The sequence below is a fragment of the Equus asinus genome, chromosome 1 (assembly GCF_041296235.1).
Source record: "Equus asinus isolate D_3611 breed Donkey chromosome 1, EquAss-T2T_v2, whole genome shotgun sequence".
NCBI classification, from domain to species: Eukaryota; Metazoa; Chordata; class Mammalia; order Perissodactyla; family Equidae; genus Equus; species Equus asinus.
Window position 1 is genome coordinate 155,194,348 of NC_091790.1, and position 18,002 is coordinate 155,212,349.

An 18,002-nucleotide genomic window follows, 5' to 3' on the forward strand; every position below is an offset into this window, starting at 1 on the left:
TCTGATTTCTGAACCCCTTCCTTGTTCCTTTTGAGGCATTCATCATAACTTGTGATTATTTTATTTGTTTGCTTCCTTTATTTAATTTTTGGATTATTGTACTCACTTGAATGTAGATTCTGTGGAGGTAGAGGCTGTGACTGTTTCGTCCACTGTTCTATCTGGTCAATCCTTAGCATGAGTAGGTGCTCAATCTATGGCTCTTTGGTCCAATGATGAGGAGCTATAACTTTTTTGGAGGTTGGTGGCTTTAGACTCTATTTTATGTACATGGCCTTGATATTTTCTGGGACACCTGGTACTGCTTAGCAGTGATATTAACTTGATATTAAAAAAAAAACAGCCCTGAGTTCATAAAGATACACCATGATTCTATGGTCCATTTGTATAAAGTCTGAGTGAAAGATAAGGAAGTTGAAATATACATGGCCCGGCGTGGGCCTGTTTCGTTGAGCACATGTGTGTCAGAGCACTTGGCTTCTGCACCTGCCCTCAACCACGGATACTCAAGGACGTTACATTCTGCTTTTATATTTGGCGTTTGATATATGTGTGAGCACTTGAGCTTGTGGCATTGTTCGGTCTGTAAAAGGGAAAATGAAACATAAATACATTGACTTTGACCTTGAGATCATCAATTAAGCCCAAAAAGGTTTACAAAAGAAGCTTTTAGTTTCTTAAAGATATTAAGATTGCTTAAAGCACTAAAACAGCAGAGGCCCAGACCAATTATATCTCATTTTATGAGCCCTGGCAAGAACATATATTTGATTCTTGTTGTTTATTCTCACAGAGTCCTTCTTTTCTCATAAATTAAGACCAATCAGTCATAGGAACATGAAATTCCATTTATATTCTCAAATGACTAATGGCTTGGCTTTTGGTCTTTTAGTTCAAGTTCTGATGAAATAGAATAGTAGCTATGTATAATTAGCAAATGGACCCTGTCAGGTCTGGTCACGTGCGTGTCCATAGGGGCTAAATTTGAGCCCCAGCCACCACTTTATTTTTTAAAGGAGCTAATGAAAAGAATGGCCATGCCTGGGGAGAGACTGAAAGGCTGCCTCCGACTTCCTAAGATCCATCTCCAAACCAGCAGCATAAGAGTCTGATTCAGAGTGACAGCTGTGGGACTTTGCCAGCCTATAGTTTGTTGGATATGCTTTTTCCAGAGGAGGAACAATATCTATTGATGCTCTGTCTGATGTCTTGAAATGTACATCCTTCTTTTCAATACCCTCTTATTCCAATGTCAACATTTGTGTAAGGAGTTCCTTAATATAATTGTGTAGGTTGATTCCAAACCTGGAATATTCCAGATATACCTTTTGGGCACAGAGTGGAAAAACAGGAAATACGTGGTAAGTTGGAGAGACAAGTGGGGTGGAGGGCCATGTAAGGTTAACATTAGAAAATAACCTTCTAGGAGTAAACCCGTACTTCTTTGTTGCTGAGTATTCAAGGCAATAGAATTGTGTTTTTTGGTTAAACACGCTTGGTAATAACAGCTTTCTAAACTGTCACAGTCTAGGAACCTGCGATCCCAGCTCTATTTCTTCTGCTGTCTCTCAGCAGGAAACTTCCTTTAGGACGGGAATAGAAAGCCCTGGCTCAGAGGGCTGCAAACTGACTAAACAGAGCTGTCCAGGGACAAGTGGTAGGAGAAGAGCTTTAAAACGTTCTTTCCTGGACTTTATAACCCAGGACATACAACTTTTTAGATTCTAGATTTTCTCTTTCCACTTGTTTGTGAGGAATAGGTCAAGCTAATTCATTATATTTATTGAACACCTTCCAGGCACAAAACAGTTTGTGGGAGAGGGAGATGACACAAGGAGCCAGCCCTAGAAATGATCAATATTGTTGAGTGAAGCTGATATCTAAGCCTGTTAGCAATGGACAGCCAGTGAGTGCTTTCCATCAGCAGAGTGCCCAATTAGATCTTCATTTCACAAAGGTCCTCCTGGAATGGAGGTAGCTCAGAACCATGAAGGTTATGTTGGAGGCAAGAATGACGGGGGTTTGGATTAATGCAGCAGTGGAAGGGGTGGGCAGTGGAGCAGCCTGATGAGACATTTTGGGGATAGACTCAAATCACAGATGTGGTGATTTGCTGACAGTGAAGGTAAAAGAAAGGGGGAGTCAGTTGAGCTTTCTAGCTATGGAGCCATACTCCAAGATGATGAGCACAGAGAGTAGAGTCAGTTTAGGAGGGGGGATTTTGATTCCTTATTTTGTACGCTAATGTTGATAGCATCTTTATTTGCAATAGCCATAAACTGAAAACAACCCAAATGTCCATCAACAGTCAAATGGATAAATAGATTATGGTATACCCATACAACGGAATAGTATTCATTAGTAAAAAGGAATGAACTATGTTTTTTAAATTGAAGTATATAATTGACTGAAGTATATAATTGCTTGATAATTGAGAATATATTTATAATTGATATACAATATCTATTAGTTTCAGGTGTGTGTATGATTAGATATTTATATATATTACAACATGATCACCACGATAAGTCTAGTTACCATCTGCCACCATACAAGGGAGAATTTTAATTTTGATGTGACTGGGACATCTAGGCAATACCCAATAGGCAGATGGAAATAACCATCTAGAGCACAGCAGAAAGTTGAGAATGAGAGAGAAAGCTTTAGAAGTCACCAGGGTAAAAGTGGATCAATGAAATAACCATGTTCAAAACTGTTGTCACTGGAGTGTCTTCCCCAAATGGTGGCAACGCTCATAAACTTTTCCCCTCCTGTCAACAGCTATAGAGATCCTGAAAAAGAGGAAACAGAGAAACAAACAAGCCAAAACGATTGACAGAAGAAGCCTAGGGTGTGATTATTTACCTATGCACGATGGCAACAGAACTACTGATTCAACCAGCATAGTTCCTGGCCAGTGAGGACATTGTCTGTAAAGTGCACTTACATGGGAACCTGCTCTGGATTAAGGCCATCTTTGTGTCTTGTGAAAATGCTGCTGCTTTGGCTAGAGTCTCGACTCTTGGAGGAAGCTAAGCCATTGGGAGCTCAACTGGTGAAAGCTACTTCCCTCCTTCTGATTTGGGGCTGTATTTTTCTTCTTACACATGCAAATAGGTGCTGAGATTCAATGTTAATGTGCTCATGGGGCATTTGGGCATTGTGTGTTAAAGCATTTCTACATGCGTCAACTTCTGGAGATGGGAATGGCATCAAATTTTAAACAAGCTACAAAGCTGGACCACAGTTGAAAGTGAAAATCCTCTCCTAAGTACTAGTGACAAACAACTGAATTCTTCTCTCTCCATCTTGGAATTGATGTGCGCTTAGTGTGTTTTCAAAAGAAAATAAAAGACTACTTTGGGATCTGTTAAGAGTTTGAGGTCAGCAAACTGTTTCCTGTAATTCATATGATGCGAAGTTATCTTAAAGTAGACTTGATGAAAGCAACCCTGAGAGCCTGCCCATACACAGGGCCCTGACGCTTGTCATGCAAGGATTTCTCATGGCTGCTGTTCCATCTGAGAAAGACCTTAGATGGATGTATAGGATTATGGACCATGCATCTATCAAGATCAAAAGTACTGTTTGGGATTTAAGTTGCTACACTGAAGGATTCACTGATGCCAAGTAGAATACCACCTAAAGTTCATGAGGTGGTCCTTCAGCAGTACTAAATGAAACATTTAGGAAGGCCTCCCAAATGACGCTGCTCTACTGAGCAAAACGGCATCTCGATATACTTATTGTAGAAATTCACAAGGCACTTCTAATACAAAGACAGTCCACTGGATGCAGTTTACAAAGTCAGAGAACATGGGAAATGGTGCTGCAGATCAGCTTACATGGAGCACACTTGGTAAATTACTGGAGCTGTCTCATAAGGCTGTGGGTGAAGCCGACTTGGTCTAGGGAAGTGAGCCTGGGGAACAAATTTCAGGGCTGTTTCTTCTGAGGGACCCAGGCAAGGCTGCCTTGAGGGTGGTCTTTTGAGACCACAAACAGTAGAGCATTTGTGTGACTAGCAACCCCTGGAAGCTATGGAGCTCTCCTAAAAGGTTAAGGAGGAAACAGGAGACCAGGATCAATCTTTATAGAATAGAGAGTGTCCGATTTAGAAGGGACATCAGAGATCACCTTGACCTAACCTTTTCATTAACCAGAAAGATGAAGTGACTTGCCTGCCACTGTCTAGACAGTGGCAGACCTTGGACTAGAAATATAGGTGGCTCCTTTGTAAGCCCAAGGCTGTCCTGCTCTTCTAAACTTGGTTATAGCAGGATGGTAGAAAGGAGAAAGTATATGATTAAAATCAGGAAACTTGTGTTAGGTTATAACTCAGTCACTAGTAGTTAGACCTTTGGTATGATAGTGGGATCTGTTTGACTTTCTGAATTGGTACTGTCGATGAAAATAATCCATAACCAATCTATAAATGAAAATTTGGGTGAGTTTATTGTGAGCTGAAATGTGAGGACCATGGCCTGGGGCCTTTCTTCCCAAAGCAAGAAAGGGCACCAAAGAATTTGGGTGCACAGAGTGGTTACATACCCTCAAATAGGATGTTTCACATGATTGAAATGTCCCTTTTACAATAGTCACAAGACTGCTCTGTCGGCACAGGGATTGATGGAAACAGCAGGTAGGTCTGCTGTCTCGGTGAACACAGCAGGGTGGCAGGTCTGTTGTCTCGAGCTGTGTGGTCACAGGTGACCACAGCAATCAGTTCCTAGCCTAAGGAAAGATTCTTATCCTTAAGGAAATGCCAGTGTGGGGGGAAGTTGCACCTTTATCTTAAGGCCATTTGTTCTTGCCATACGAAATGTTTAAAGCAGATATACAATGCATGCCTGATGGCCATGTCAGGCCCTTTTGGAAAAAACAAAGTCAGGCCGAATTAGGTTACACCAAATGGCTTCCTCATATACTCCAATATATCCTATTGCTTGCCATTTCTGTTTGTCAGTACCTCCTAGATTCACCAAATGGAGACAAGGAGCGTATTTCTAGGGTGCCACTTGCAGAATCTCCCTCAAATCACTTCTTGTCCTCAGCATCATAGCAAGGTGTTACAAATAGCACTAAATTGTGGTGGTCACACTGTCTGCTGCCCAGGGCCAGAGTGGGATTGCATAAACAGTGTTCCAGAGGGTGGCGTTGGGGCAGGCATGGGGCAACGGGATCTGTTTGGAGTCTTCTGTTGGGTGCGAGCCGCTCTCGCTGGGAGAACAAACAACCAAGTGATTGTTCTGAGTCAGTCAGTCATGACACAGTTTTTTAGTAATTAACCCTAGGAAATGCTCAGAAAGATTCAGGAAAGAAAACCCAAATGTTTTTCTCTTTCACGCTGAGTTTATTTGGAATAGCTGGAGAGAGTGCATAATTCTAGCAATCAGAGCATTTTAACATGCTGGGTCCTTTGGGGACCCTCCAGAATACCTTTGAACATTGTATCAGGGGTTTTGTGTTTCCTGTGACTCCAAATGATCTGCTTTTGCTCTCCAAGCAGGCTTCGTGTTAACCTGCCCTTTGTTACAGGGGCTGAATGCTTGTTTCTAAATGATATCTTTCCCACTCATCTTATCAGAGCTGATCATTGCTACGCCTGCATGAAAACACCTGTGCCAAGTTCAAAAGTACTACTTACTAACCTACTTATGAAAGCCCATCAGTTATCTCCATGGATGCAGCACAGACGCAGAATCCTTTAAAAACCTAGAGTTTTTTGCTCCCCTTGTCATGAGACAGCTGTCCAGATTTGTGCTGCTTACCATGTGGGTGCTGACAATCACGAGTCAGTTGTACCATTCCACAGCAGGAGAAAGGTAGGCTGTCAGGACACAAGGACCTTGCATTGAATTGTACCTGGACTTTTATGCATTCATGTTATTGGAATCTGTCAAGTAGTTCTACCTATGTTCTAAAAGTCATGTTTTCATTCTGCCCTAATATTAATAAGCCTTCAATTACTTTTATCTTTTAGCTTTAGGTTTTGAGGTGATTCATGGTAATCTTTATTTAGGTAACCTTTATTTATTTGGAATTTATAGCAGCAAAGAAGGAAGGAAACTACCAATCATTGAGTGTCTGCTGTTTGCTAGTCCACAGTTGGTAAATACAAGGCATCCTTCCTACCACTTTCTTTATTTTGTCCTTGGTAGACATTGCTAATCAATCATAGCACTCTTTCACTGAACCTGGATAAGATCTCATAATCCTTCTCAGCGTAGCACTCCAGGAAACCACTATCAATTGGTCTGTATTGGACATAAGATGAAACCCTTCTGTTATTCCAGCACTATGCATTTAGTATTTGTTATTTCATTTTATCCTTGAAACAAAGTTTCAAGTAGTCCATATTATTCTGTGTAGTTGTGCAAAATGAAGCTAAAATTACTTAAATAAGCTGCCCAACCACATTCAGCTAGTCTAAATCCAAGTTTCTTGGACATAAAGTCCCTGCTGTTTGTACTAGTCTATACGGAATCTCATCTAAAGACAGAGTTTATGTGGTTTCTAGATCAAAAGACATTATCAAATACATCTCCTAACTTTTTTTTTTTTAAAGATTTTATTTTTTTCCTTTTTCTCTCCAAAGCCCCCCAGTACATAGTTGTATATTCTTAGTTGTGGGTCCTTCTAGCTGTAGCATGTGGGACACCGCCTCAGCATGGTTTGATGAGCGGTGCCATGTCCATGCCCAGGATTCGAACAGACGAAACCCTGGGCCACCTGCAGCGGAGCGTGCGAACTTAACCACTCGGCTACGGGGCCGGCCCCTACATCTCCTAACTTTTGAGGAGATTTTGTTCCAAAAGTTCAGATAAAATAGTAGTGATAATAATCAACATCTGCATAGCATTGGGTATCTGTTCTCCTTGGGACTTTGGGAATGGGCAATTGCAAAAGAAATCGAACACAGCACAGTCTCTTGTTCCTTAGCTTGTCTATTCATTCATTCCACAAATACGTACTGAGTACTTAGCACTGTGAAGCTAAGGCATTAGGTTAGGCATTAAGTAGACAGTGGTGAATTAAATAGACTTTGTCTGTACTTTCATAGAATTTACGGGCTAGTGGGACAGACTGATATTAAACAAATAAATTCAAATAAATATATAGTTACAAACTGTGACACATTCCAAGAAGGAAAAGAACAGAGACCTCTGATAGACCATAACAAAGAGGATCGTAAATTTCATGGAATGATTGGTGAATGCATCTCTGAGGCAAAGGCCTTTAAGCTGATCACCAAAGGATGAGTAGGAATTATCAAGAAGAAAATTGGGGACAAACTTATAGGAAGAAGGAACAGCATGTGGGAAGACCCTGAGTTGGCAAACAGTTTGGCTTGGTCAAAGGATCTTATTTGTTTCTCTAGGGATCTTTTTGCTAGTCCTTTGTAGGGGAGAAAGTGATAAATCTACTCAGGAATATTTTCACAGATGTTGGCAAATAATGGCAAAAAATGGCCACGTTTAAAAAGCACATATGACTTTACAAATAATAACACTCATAGCCTGCAGGGCTATTCTATAAAATGACTTCTCAACAATATGGTCAGGTAACCCCAAAGTAGGGAAGACATCTTAAGCCAGACTACATTCCCTACTCTGCTCCTTTGCAAATGACAGGGCACTCCCCTCCGAATTTGCAAGAGCTGATCCTATACAGTGGTTAAACAGAAACAGAGAGAAAAAGTAAGTAACCTTGACTGTCCACAGCCTCAGCTCTCTGTTCACTCTACTTGGTGTACCAAACTGATCAAGCAAACAAACGCCCTCTAGCCCTCCAGCTTAAAGGCCAAGGGGGCTGAATGGTGCCTAGATTAACAGAGAGGAAAGCCAGACAGTCAACCAATGCCATTTTGGGGGTGACAGGTACTCTTGAGCAAATATGAGTTTAAAAAGGGCATACATAGGAAATATGCTAGACATTTGCAAAAAGGTAGATGACAGCATGATTGTGAAGAAGATTCGTGTCATTAAATAGAATGAAATCACAAGAAGCAACCAGGAGGCATCCCATAGGCAATGAAATATGGTAATGAAATAAGAGATAAATAATAATTTACTTAAGTAATTAAATAAGAGAGAAAAGATGGTTAACAAAAGCAGAGATATAGACACGAAGGAAGCCTTCAGAGCTAAGAAAATAATTTAAGGAAGCAGTGTCATTTGTAGAATTTAGAATGGCAACACAAGCAATAAAAAAAGCAAAATGACTTTCTAGAAAACTAAATCCTGATGTAATGGTTATACCATCTAAGTTTATACCCAGGGACACATTTGTCACCCAGATGCTGTCAATTAAGGAATGGTGCTTGGGACAGTACTAGGTATGTGGAGGTGGAAATGAGTGAGAGATAACGCTCTCTAATGATGCAAACATCCATAGGCTCAGAGAACTTGGGCTCAGAAAGTGAAGAATTGTCCCATCTATGTGTATTAGCAAGCATCACACAATGAATATCATGTATAACCATGTAGCTAATGCAGATTCTATTTAGTTGAAATTTTTGCTTAGATAATCCATATACAATTGTAAGAAACAATACGGAAAGACTTTGTGTACCCAGTTTCCCCCACTGGTAACATCTTGTAAAACTATGGTACAAAATCACAAGCAGATATTTACATTGATACAATCCACTGATCTTATTCACATTTCTCCAGTTTTACCTGTAATAATGTGAATTTAAATGCACTGGGACCAACACTCAAAAACGAGGCTCACTTACTTGGACTGGTTCCAGATCTAACTACCTCCACTAAGTTGATCATCAAACAGTCCTGTCAATATATCCATCTCTGATTGTGACAGTGCTTAGGAAATTGCTGCCTTGGAGAAGGCACTTCACAAATGTCAGCTCAGTCTCAATCTGAAATTCCTCCCTGGGCAGGCATGACAAACATGCTTGATAGACAGTGGTCAGCAAGGTCGCCCCGAGCTTCCCAGCTGTACACATTGTCCAAAACACTATGAAATCAGTGTGTTCCAGTCAAGATTCAAAGCATAACATGGGATGGAAACACTATGAAATCAGTGTGTTCCAGTCAAGATTCAAAGCATAACATGGGATGGAAAATAGAGGGCAGTATAATTTTTTGTTTACTCAGAGTAGTAACTAGCTGTTTCCTGTGGCCCAGAGCAGGATGTAAACACCAATCTAAGAATAATTACCCTCACCTTTGGGTGGCATTAAATTATTGTCATCAAAGTCACAACAAGAACAGGGTGGTCAGTTGCTTAGCTATAGTGTGTAAATACAGTTAAGTGGCAACTTGAGAAACATTGTGTAGGAATCAGTAGACAAGCTCTTTATAATGTTGTGCTATGCACAGCCAAGAAGAGACATGCAAATTTAATGTTTGCAAATGTTCTTTATTCAGGTACCCAGTATGACTCATTCTGAACACTGAAAAGAAGGGAACATTGAAAATAAATTTTCAACGCAGGAAATCACAAATACATTGGGGAACTCATGGACTCGGGATACAGGCGGGCATTGCTGGTAATCAAGCCCTTGATTCAAGCTCTTGTGAGTTGATTCATGAGTTTCCAACGTGTATCTCTGTTTGGCCTGAGGTACCACTCTTGAGTATTGTGCATATTGAGTATGGGCTCTTTTTCAGTTTTTGATCTGTGGTTGGTCAAAAACCCAACCAAATTAAACAGAAAACCTTTTAAGGAATGGTTTATTTCATTTTTCTAAAGCGATGTTCCTCAACCATTTTAATTCATATCCCCTTGTAATAATCATAAAAACCTTACTTCCTCCTGCATCCAGCTAAATCTGACATGAGCCACCTCCCTTTTCCCCCCTTTCCCCACCAGTCAAGAAGATTCTGATTGTTGGGTGTATGGTAAAAAGACTAGATTTTTTTCATTCTTTTAGAACAAAAATTACTTTTTAATACTGCATGTGCTACTTGACCCAGTCCCAAAGGTTATGTTTATGCTCTCAAATTTTGGGTTTTGTTGTAGCCCACATGAACACAAGCACTAGCAGACCACTCCGGCGAAAACTTAAGATGCGTCCACTTTCCTTGTTTGGCTGAACTAAAAGGTAATATTTCAACTTGCATCATCTCAATGCTTCTCCCAGGAGTTGCTCTCTGATCAGTGGGCAGCATCCTTACAACAAAGTTTAATATAATGTCTCACTGTGGCTGTTATTCTGATGTCAAGGAAAATATGACAAAAACACAACCTACCACTGTGTTTATTCATCTCCATAAATATTCTCTCCGGGTGGCACTAACACATAACAAAAACTGCAATGTCAGCTCCAGTTCTACAGTCCTTGTGGGTGGACTCAGAGAGGATTAGAGTTGGAAGGGGCCTTAGAAATCATCTAGTTGAGTTTCCACATCTGACTGATGAGGAAATCAAGACAAAAATAAAATCAGAACCCATCTTTTCCTGCTTGACTGTCTAACAATGTTTCCAATATATCAAGGACTTTCTTGTGTATTTTTGATGCTTCTGTTTTGTTTAACAAACAGACAAGATTTAAATAGATATATAAATTTTCAAAACAAGCCCATAAATGTGCTTTCACAAGACCTCTGTGAAGTAGATGCTGGCATTATTCTCATTTCAAAGATGAGAAAATGAGGCTTGGGTGCTTTATGTTACCTGTCCAAGATTCATCTCTCCAAGAAGTGGCAAAGCTGAGATTGAAGTCAGGTTTTTGGTTCCAAAAACTACACTATCTCTACTGTACTGTATTTTTATAGAAAAATCAAGCAGACCATTTCAGGCCTTTTTGAACATGGTGCGTGTTTTCACTTGCAAACAGTTACATTTGTGAAAGAAGTCAGCAACTCTTCAGCCTGACTTTGTGAGCAGTTCCATTTCATGTCATCACAACCAACTGCAAAGTTGCAGTAGAGTCGGTGCTGTTCAGTGGTCTGGAATCCAGCCCGCTGCTTACTAGCTCTGTGATTTGGGGCAAGTTTTTTGACCCTCAGTTTCCTCGTTTGACAAAGTGGAGCATTAATGTCTACTGCACAGGGTTATTATAAGGATAAATGAGATGACAAGTTTAAAGGCCTAGAACGGTGTCTGCTTTGCAGTAGAGCTCAACAAATGGGACTTACTGCTGGGGTCTACAGGAGGGAGAGAAAGGGCAGTGAGGAGGCTCAGGGTAGGGCAATGATTCTGGGGATTACGGGGGCATCGGACTTTGGGGAAAACTTTTGCTTGAGGCTATGAATTCTTACTGACACTACTGGTAAAAGACCCAAGGGCAACCATCATAAGAATGTAAATAGGATTTGTAACCAAGAAATCAGCAAAGGAAAAATTCATCTATCCACTAAAGGGCAGGAAAGAACTGGAAACTATGACATAAGATAGGAGAAAGTAGTTGTAGTAGAATGGTAGCTAAAATTAAGGACAAATGGGTTCAACTCACCATGGTAGGCTAAAAACTTGTCCCCAAGAAGATAGTCACATCCTAGTCCTTGGGACCTGTGAATGTTACCTTGTATGGGGGTGAAAAAAAAGATTTTTGCAGATGTGATTTAGTTAAGGATTTTCAGATGGGGAGATTACCCTGGATTATCTGGGCGGGCCCTAAATACAGTCATAATTGCCCTTATAAGAAAGAGGGAGCGGGAGATTTGATGCTGACAGAAGGGGAGAAGGCAAAGTGACGAGGAGGTGGAGATTGGAGTGGTGTGGTCACAAGCCACTCAGTACTAGCAGCCACCAGAAGCTGGAAGAGGCAAGAAACGGATTCTTCCCAGAGCCTCTGCAGAGCGTGCCGTCTTGCGGCACCTGGATCTTGGTTCAATGAAGCTGATTTCAGACTTTTAGCCTCCTGAACTGTGAGGAAATAAATTACTGCTGTGTTAAGCCACTGAGCTTTTGGTAACTTGTTCTAGCAACCAGGGGAAACTGAAACATTCACAAATTAGAAGAAAGCGTATCTCAAAATACAGTTCAGGAGGCTAAAAGTCTGAAATCAGCTTCGATAAAGAAGATGTGGTATTTATACACGATGGACTGCTACTCAGCCATAAGAAATGACAAAATCCGGCCACTTGTGACAACACGGATGGACCTTGAAGGTATTATGCTGAGTGAAATAAGTCAGAGGGAGAAAGTCAAATACCATATGATCTCACTCATAAGTAGAAGATAAGAACGACAAAAACAACAACAACACATAGCATTGGAGACTGGACTGGTGGTTACCATGGGGGGAGGGGGGAGGGCAAAAGGGGTGATTAGGGTCACGTGAGGGGATGCACTATAATTAGTATTCGGGTGGTGAACGTGATGTAATGTATCCAGAATTTGAAATATGATGTACATCTGAAAAAACAAAAATTAAAAAAAAAAAGAGTATCTCAGCAAAAAATAGAAAATTTTGAATTCAGACACAAAAGTGTTTAAATATTGAGAGTATACTAGGCCTAATAAAAGCCAAAGAATCAATATTATGCAGTCTGTGTTTACGGATCCTAATGCAATGAGAATAGAAAGTAGTAACATAAATATGACTAAAGATATTTCCTTTACCTGGAAGCTAACCAGGACCAAATAACTCTTGGGTTAAAAACGAATTATAAGAAAAATTACAGAATCATTAGGACTGAATGACAATCAAAATACTGCATACCAGCATTTGTAGAACATGGCTAAAGGAGTCCTTACGGAGAAATCTATAGTTCTAAATACTTTTATCAGGAACAAAAACATTAAGCCAATCTAAGCTAATAATTCAATTAAATATATTTTTATAAAAGAGTGAAACCCAAAAACCAAGAAGGAAACAAGGTTTAAAAACAATGAACAAGAGAACAACAAAAATAAAAATAGAGAAGACCAACAAAATCAAAATCCCTTGAAAGAATTAGTAAATGAATACGGCAACTTTGGTCAAAGAAAACAGAAATGCAGAATGTATAAGGAGGAATGGCTATAGACAGAACAGAGAGTAGAAAATAATAAAAGAGAATTATAGATAAAATCAATAGGGAAAGGATGGATTGTTAAATAAATCACGTTAGGAAACCTGACTTACTATATGGAAAATACAAAACTGGATTCCTACTAACACCATCCATTTGAACTCCATATTTCTCTAATTTCATATGAAGGTAAAACTGTGAAAATAATATAGATTATATTATAACCTAGGGATAGGATAAGAACTTCTTAACCCCCTAGAAGGTAATCCATAAGGCAAAAAAGCCATAGGTGTGATTATATTAAAAAGTATTTGTTGCCAGAAGCTGAGGAGAGGCCTCAATTGTTTTGAGTTTTTAATGGATCCCTAATTGCGTTGTCTCTGATTGCAGGATTACACACACTGGTATTTACAGCCGGTGGACACAAGCCACCTTAGCTTCAAGCGTTTAAATGAACGATTGTCAGGATGAACTTGTAATAAAGGTTCTGCCTCACCGTTTTGGTAGACAGCTCCCTTACTTGAAGTGTACGTTGCTGAGTGAAATCCTTTGTGTCCATTGGAACAAACGGAAGTTTTGTTGTTTTTACCATTTGGTGACAAGCAATTTCCTCAAACTGCTTAATTGGAGAGTTATTTAGAAGACTCGGAATTCTTTAGGCATGACACACTGTGCCTCGCTTAGGTTTTGCATGTCTCTGTCATGCGCAAGCTTATTTGTGCACGTGGCTTTTATCTTCTATGGATGATAGACCCTTGAGGCCAGGCTCTAGGTTTCATTTCTTTTCACAATCTGCAGAGGATCAGCCTGCCCACCCAGCACGGTGGGTACGCTACAAATGTTTGTGGATTTGAAAGCCTGCCTCTACCTTTTCATCCGCGGATGTCCTTCATAACTATGGGCTGGAGTAAAGGGAGTGGTTTTTTTAATGAGAGTTTTGCAGAGAGAGAGTTAGGAGGCAGTTCTGGAGTGTAAGAGAAGCTGATGGGAGAGGAAAGGGCATGTAAAGATGTCTTGCTGAGGGCTACACATTCTCTCCGATTGGAAAACAAACTAAGAAAAAATTCATTCTGAAGTTACTCTTTTCTTATAGCAACTTTTGTCTTAACCCCTCTAAGATGGGTTAAGTTATAGTTTATAAATGTTACATAAAGTTTGCTAGAGTGGCGTGTGACATGAAGGAACTGGTTTGGAGGGGGATCTGTGAGGTTGTTCTGTGAATTAAGTCTTTAGTTCACTGGCTTTTTGACATCCATAACAGCTTTTAAAGAAAACTTAGGTCCCACGGCTTGGTAGTGTTCTCGATAGGTTGCTGGATAAAGACAGAAAAGTTATTGCACCCTAATTTTCCATTGCTCCTGAAAAGAAATTTCTGTTCTAGATAAGTGAGACATTATTTTGGGAATGGAACTAGAGGTATAGCTGTTGGTGAGTAACAGGACGTGTGCTGCTGTTGGTGGCAGGGAAAGACCCCTTCCCAACCCCCGCCTCTAATCGGGCCAATCACACAGTGTGGGGAGAAGTAAAGTCCCGGAGTTAAGAGCTGAGTTTTACTCCTGTAACATAATACGAATGTCATGTTGAGGCAACCACTATTTTTGCCCCTAGATGGTTTCTTTATTTGCAGAAAGGATGGGTGATACAGGAATATTGTGATTATTATCAGAAGAATACATAATGTAGGTGTCTAAATTTGTCTTTATAGGATAATGGCACCTGTCCTGGCTATACAGAGGCCTGACGTCGTTTCTTGACTGGTTTGCCTCCTTCTCTGACTGCAACCTCCTTGAGGGTAGGAAAAGTTTTGTTCAGGATTATATCCTCAGTGCTTAATGCCACACCTAGCACATAAAAGGTACTTGATAATTATTTGATGAATTAATGAAAGCTTTGAGGAGGTAATATGAATATATGAGAAAATTGCTTTGGGGATGTCAGATATGCTAATTAAGATCCCTGTTAAGCTTTTCCTGTGAATTCTAAATTTTGTTCTAGGTTGTTATAACTAAACTTTCCCAGCTTTACCAGAATAAGCAATGTCTCTCATAACAAGACTGTGTGTAAATTTCACATTCTGAAAATTTTGAACTTTTACCAGCAGCCTAAGTTCTCTCAGTATCAAAAAAAAAATACAATTGAGATTAAAACACAGGTTTTTACTTAAGTTCACAGATGACTAGCCTTTGGGAAAGAGCCTTATTAATTAATTCAGTAAATGTTAAGGCCTGCATTATGCTCAGCATTGAGACTACAACAACAAATGAGACACATTCTTGATCTAGAGGTGCTTAAGATCTAATGTTATGGGTTGAATTGTGTCCTTCCAAAACTCCTGTGTTGAAGTCCTAATCCTCAGTACCTCAGAATGTGGACTTATTTGGAAATAGGGTCTTCAGAGAGGTAATTAAGTTAAGGTTAAGATGAGATCATTAAGTGGGGCCTAATCCATTATGACTCATGGCCTTACTAAAAGGGGAGCTTTGCAGACAGATACACAAGGGAAGACTATGTGAAGACACAGGAGAAGAAACGGTAGAGGGGCCGACCCTACGGCTGAGTGGTGAAGTTCACATGCTCTGCTTGCGGGGCACAGGGTCTCACAAGTTTGGATCCTGGCACGGCTAGCAGACCTGGCACGGCTCGTCCGGCCATGCTGAGGCAGCATCCCATGTAGCAGAACTAGAAGAACATACGACTAGAATATACAACTATGTACTGGGGAGTTTGGGGGAGAAGAAGAAGAAGAAAAAAGAACAGAAGGTAGATATTTATGCTGAGGAGAGAACATATCCTTCCCTCACAGTCCTCAGAAAGAACCAACCCTGCCACACCTTGATTTTAGACTTCTACCGTGCAGAGCTGTGAGACAATGTTTCTGTTGTTTATGCTGCTCAGTTTGCATTACTTTGTTACAGAAGCCCTAGGAAACTAATACATCTGGTAAAGGGGCTGATCCTGTAAAGAGAGAGTTTAAATCCTGGGAATCAAGACTCCAGGTGTCCCATTGTTGGGGAGTAGAGATCCTAGTGGGTGGACACGAACAATTATCAACTAAAATTTGATGCCCTTTGTGGTGAATTCGTATAGATGTAAAGACAAACAAACTATATAATGGGGAAGGTAAGGCTTTCTAAAGATTTAGACTGATGATTATTTGTAGGGAGAAGAACGAGGGAAATGGGTTGGTAGGGGAGAACATATACTTACAGCGGATCCGTCTTACTTGAAGATTTCATAACCGCAAATTTGTCCACTTGCTAAAATTTATTTGTAATGCCAAAATCAATAGAATCAGGGCTTTTGTGGTTCTTTGCAGACATATTCAGAATGGTGAAAAATTTCTGTTGCCCAACATGCATGCATGCTCCCATGGAGACTGAGCAAGGTGAAGCTCTGCCTTCCTGTTTAAGCTCTCACGCTGTAAACAAGTATTCTTTCGTGGTCGGTTTAGTTCCATGTTTTTTGCATTTGTGTGCTTTTTGTTGGTGATTTTGCCATTTAAACTGACACCCCAAGTATCTGAAGTGCTGTCTAGTGTTTCTAAGCTCAAGGAGGCCTGCTGTGCCTTATGGAGGAAACACATGTGTTTTGGTAAGCTTTGTTCAGACGTGAGCTGCAGAGCTGTTTGACGGTGAGTTCAATGTTAATGAAGCAACAATGTATATTAAATAAGAAGCCTTTCAATAGGAACACACAGAAAACAAAGTTATTGACTGGTTGATGAAAACGTTACCAGGGGCTCACAGGAACCTAACACCATACTCCTCCAGGAGCGATGCTTCACTATTTGCTAATTTGGTGTTTGTGGTGACTTTATAGAACATAATTCCCACAAATAATGAGAATTTACTGTAGATGTTATTTTCAAAGAGTTCATAAACACATATTACTCTACTAGAAAAAACTAAATAAAATTGGGTCATATACAGATGAATGATGAGGATGTGTCGTAAATCATGGTATGAGTAATCTAATTTTGTGCGCTTGAAAATATACAAGAAAAAAATTAAAAAGTTAAAAAACATAAGATAATTTAATATAATCATAAGTGCCACTAAGGAAACAAAACAAGACAGTGGGATAGAGAGACTGGCAAGTGGTGAGGGCAGGAGGGTGAGAGAGGGGGTCGGGGATAGATTTTCTGAAAAGTGGACGTTTGATCTGAGACCTGAATGATGAGAAGGAGCCCCTGGGTGGAGATCTGCAAGGATAACGTTCAATGCATGGGAACAATGTGTGCAAAGGCCCTGGGCAGGGAGTACTGTTGGCATGTTGGAGGAGCAGAAGGAAGGCCCCTAGTTGGAGCATAGTGACCAGTGTGGGGAGGGGGTATAAGATGAAGCTAGAGAGATAAGAAGATCATGGTAAGGCTTTTACTAATAAATAAATCTCCAGGATTTTCCTATATTTATGACAAGTTCTTTTCTGGTACATGTGAATGTATTTTACGTGTGTATGAGAAAGTGGTTCCTCTCCTGTTTCTTTGCTTTGTTGGTTTTCATAGCTATTTTTCCTTCTTTCTTTTGTTTGGATGATTTAAGACTACAACCACGTCACAAAATGGTGGCTTAGCAGAGCTGTATGAAAAAAATGCATGTGATTATCAACTGCTATAGAGTTGAACAAGTAGAAGGAAAGTCCTCAGCTGGCTGATGCACTCAGAGAAAGTGGAGTGTGCCATGACATCATTCGGTCTGCATCACTGAGTCTTCAGATGTCTCTGCGGCCCTTATAACTTAATGTTCTGGGCAGCCCAGCTTCCAATTTATCAGCAAGAACGATAAATTGCTAATGACTGCTGGCCTCTCCCTATTCTCAAGCTATCTGCTAACACAAAGAGACAGATTCATTCAATTCGGAAAATGTTAATAAGATGCCAAAAATATGTTCAAGGAGAATAAAGGGAAAGCTTTTTCAAATGGCTATATCATTCTTTCCAAAATTGAATTCCAACTGTCCCTGTATGTGCAGGTGAATTAAAAGACTATCAAAACCTTAAATGTTTCTATTAACCTAATTAAACAGTATCTGCATAGAGAAGTGGTAAAGAGGAAAGGTGTTCATGCTCTATCAAAT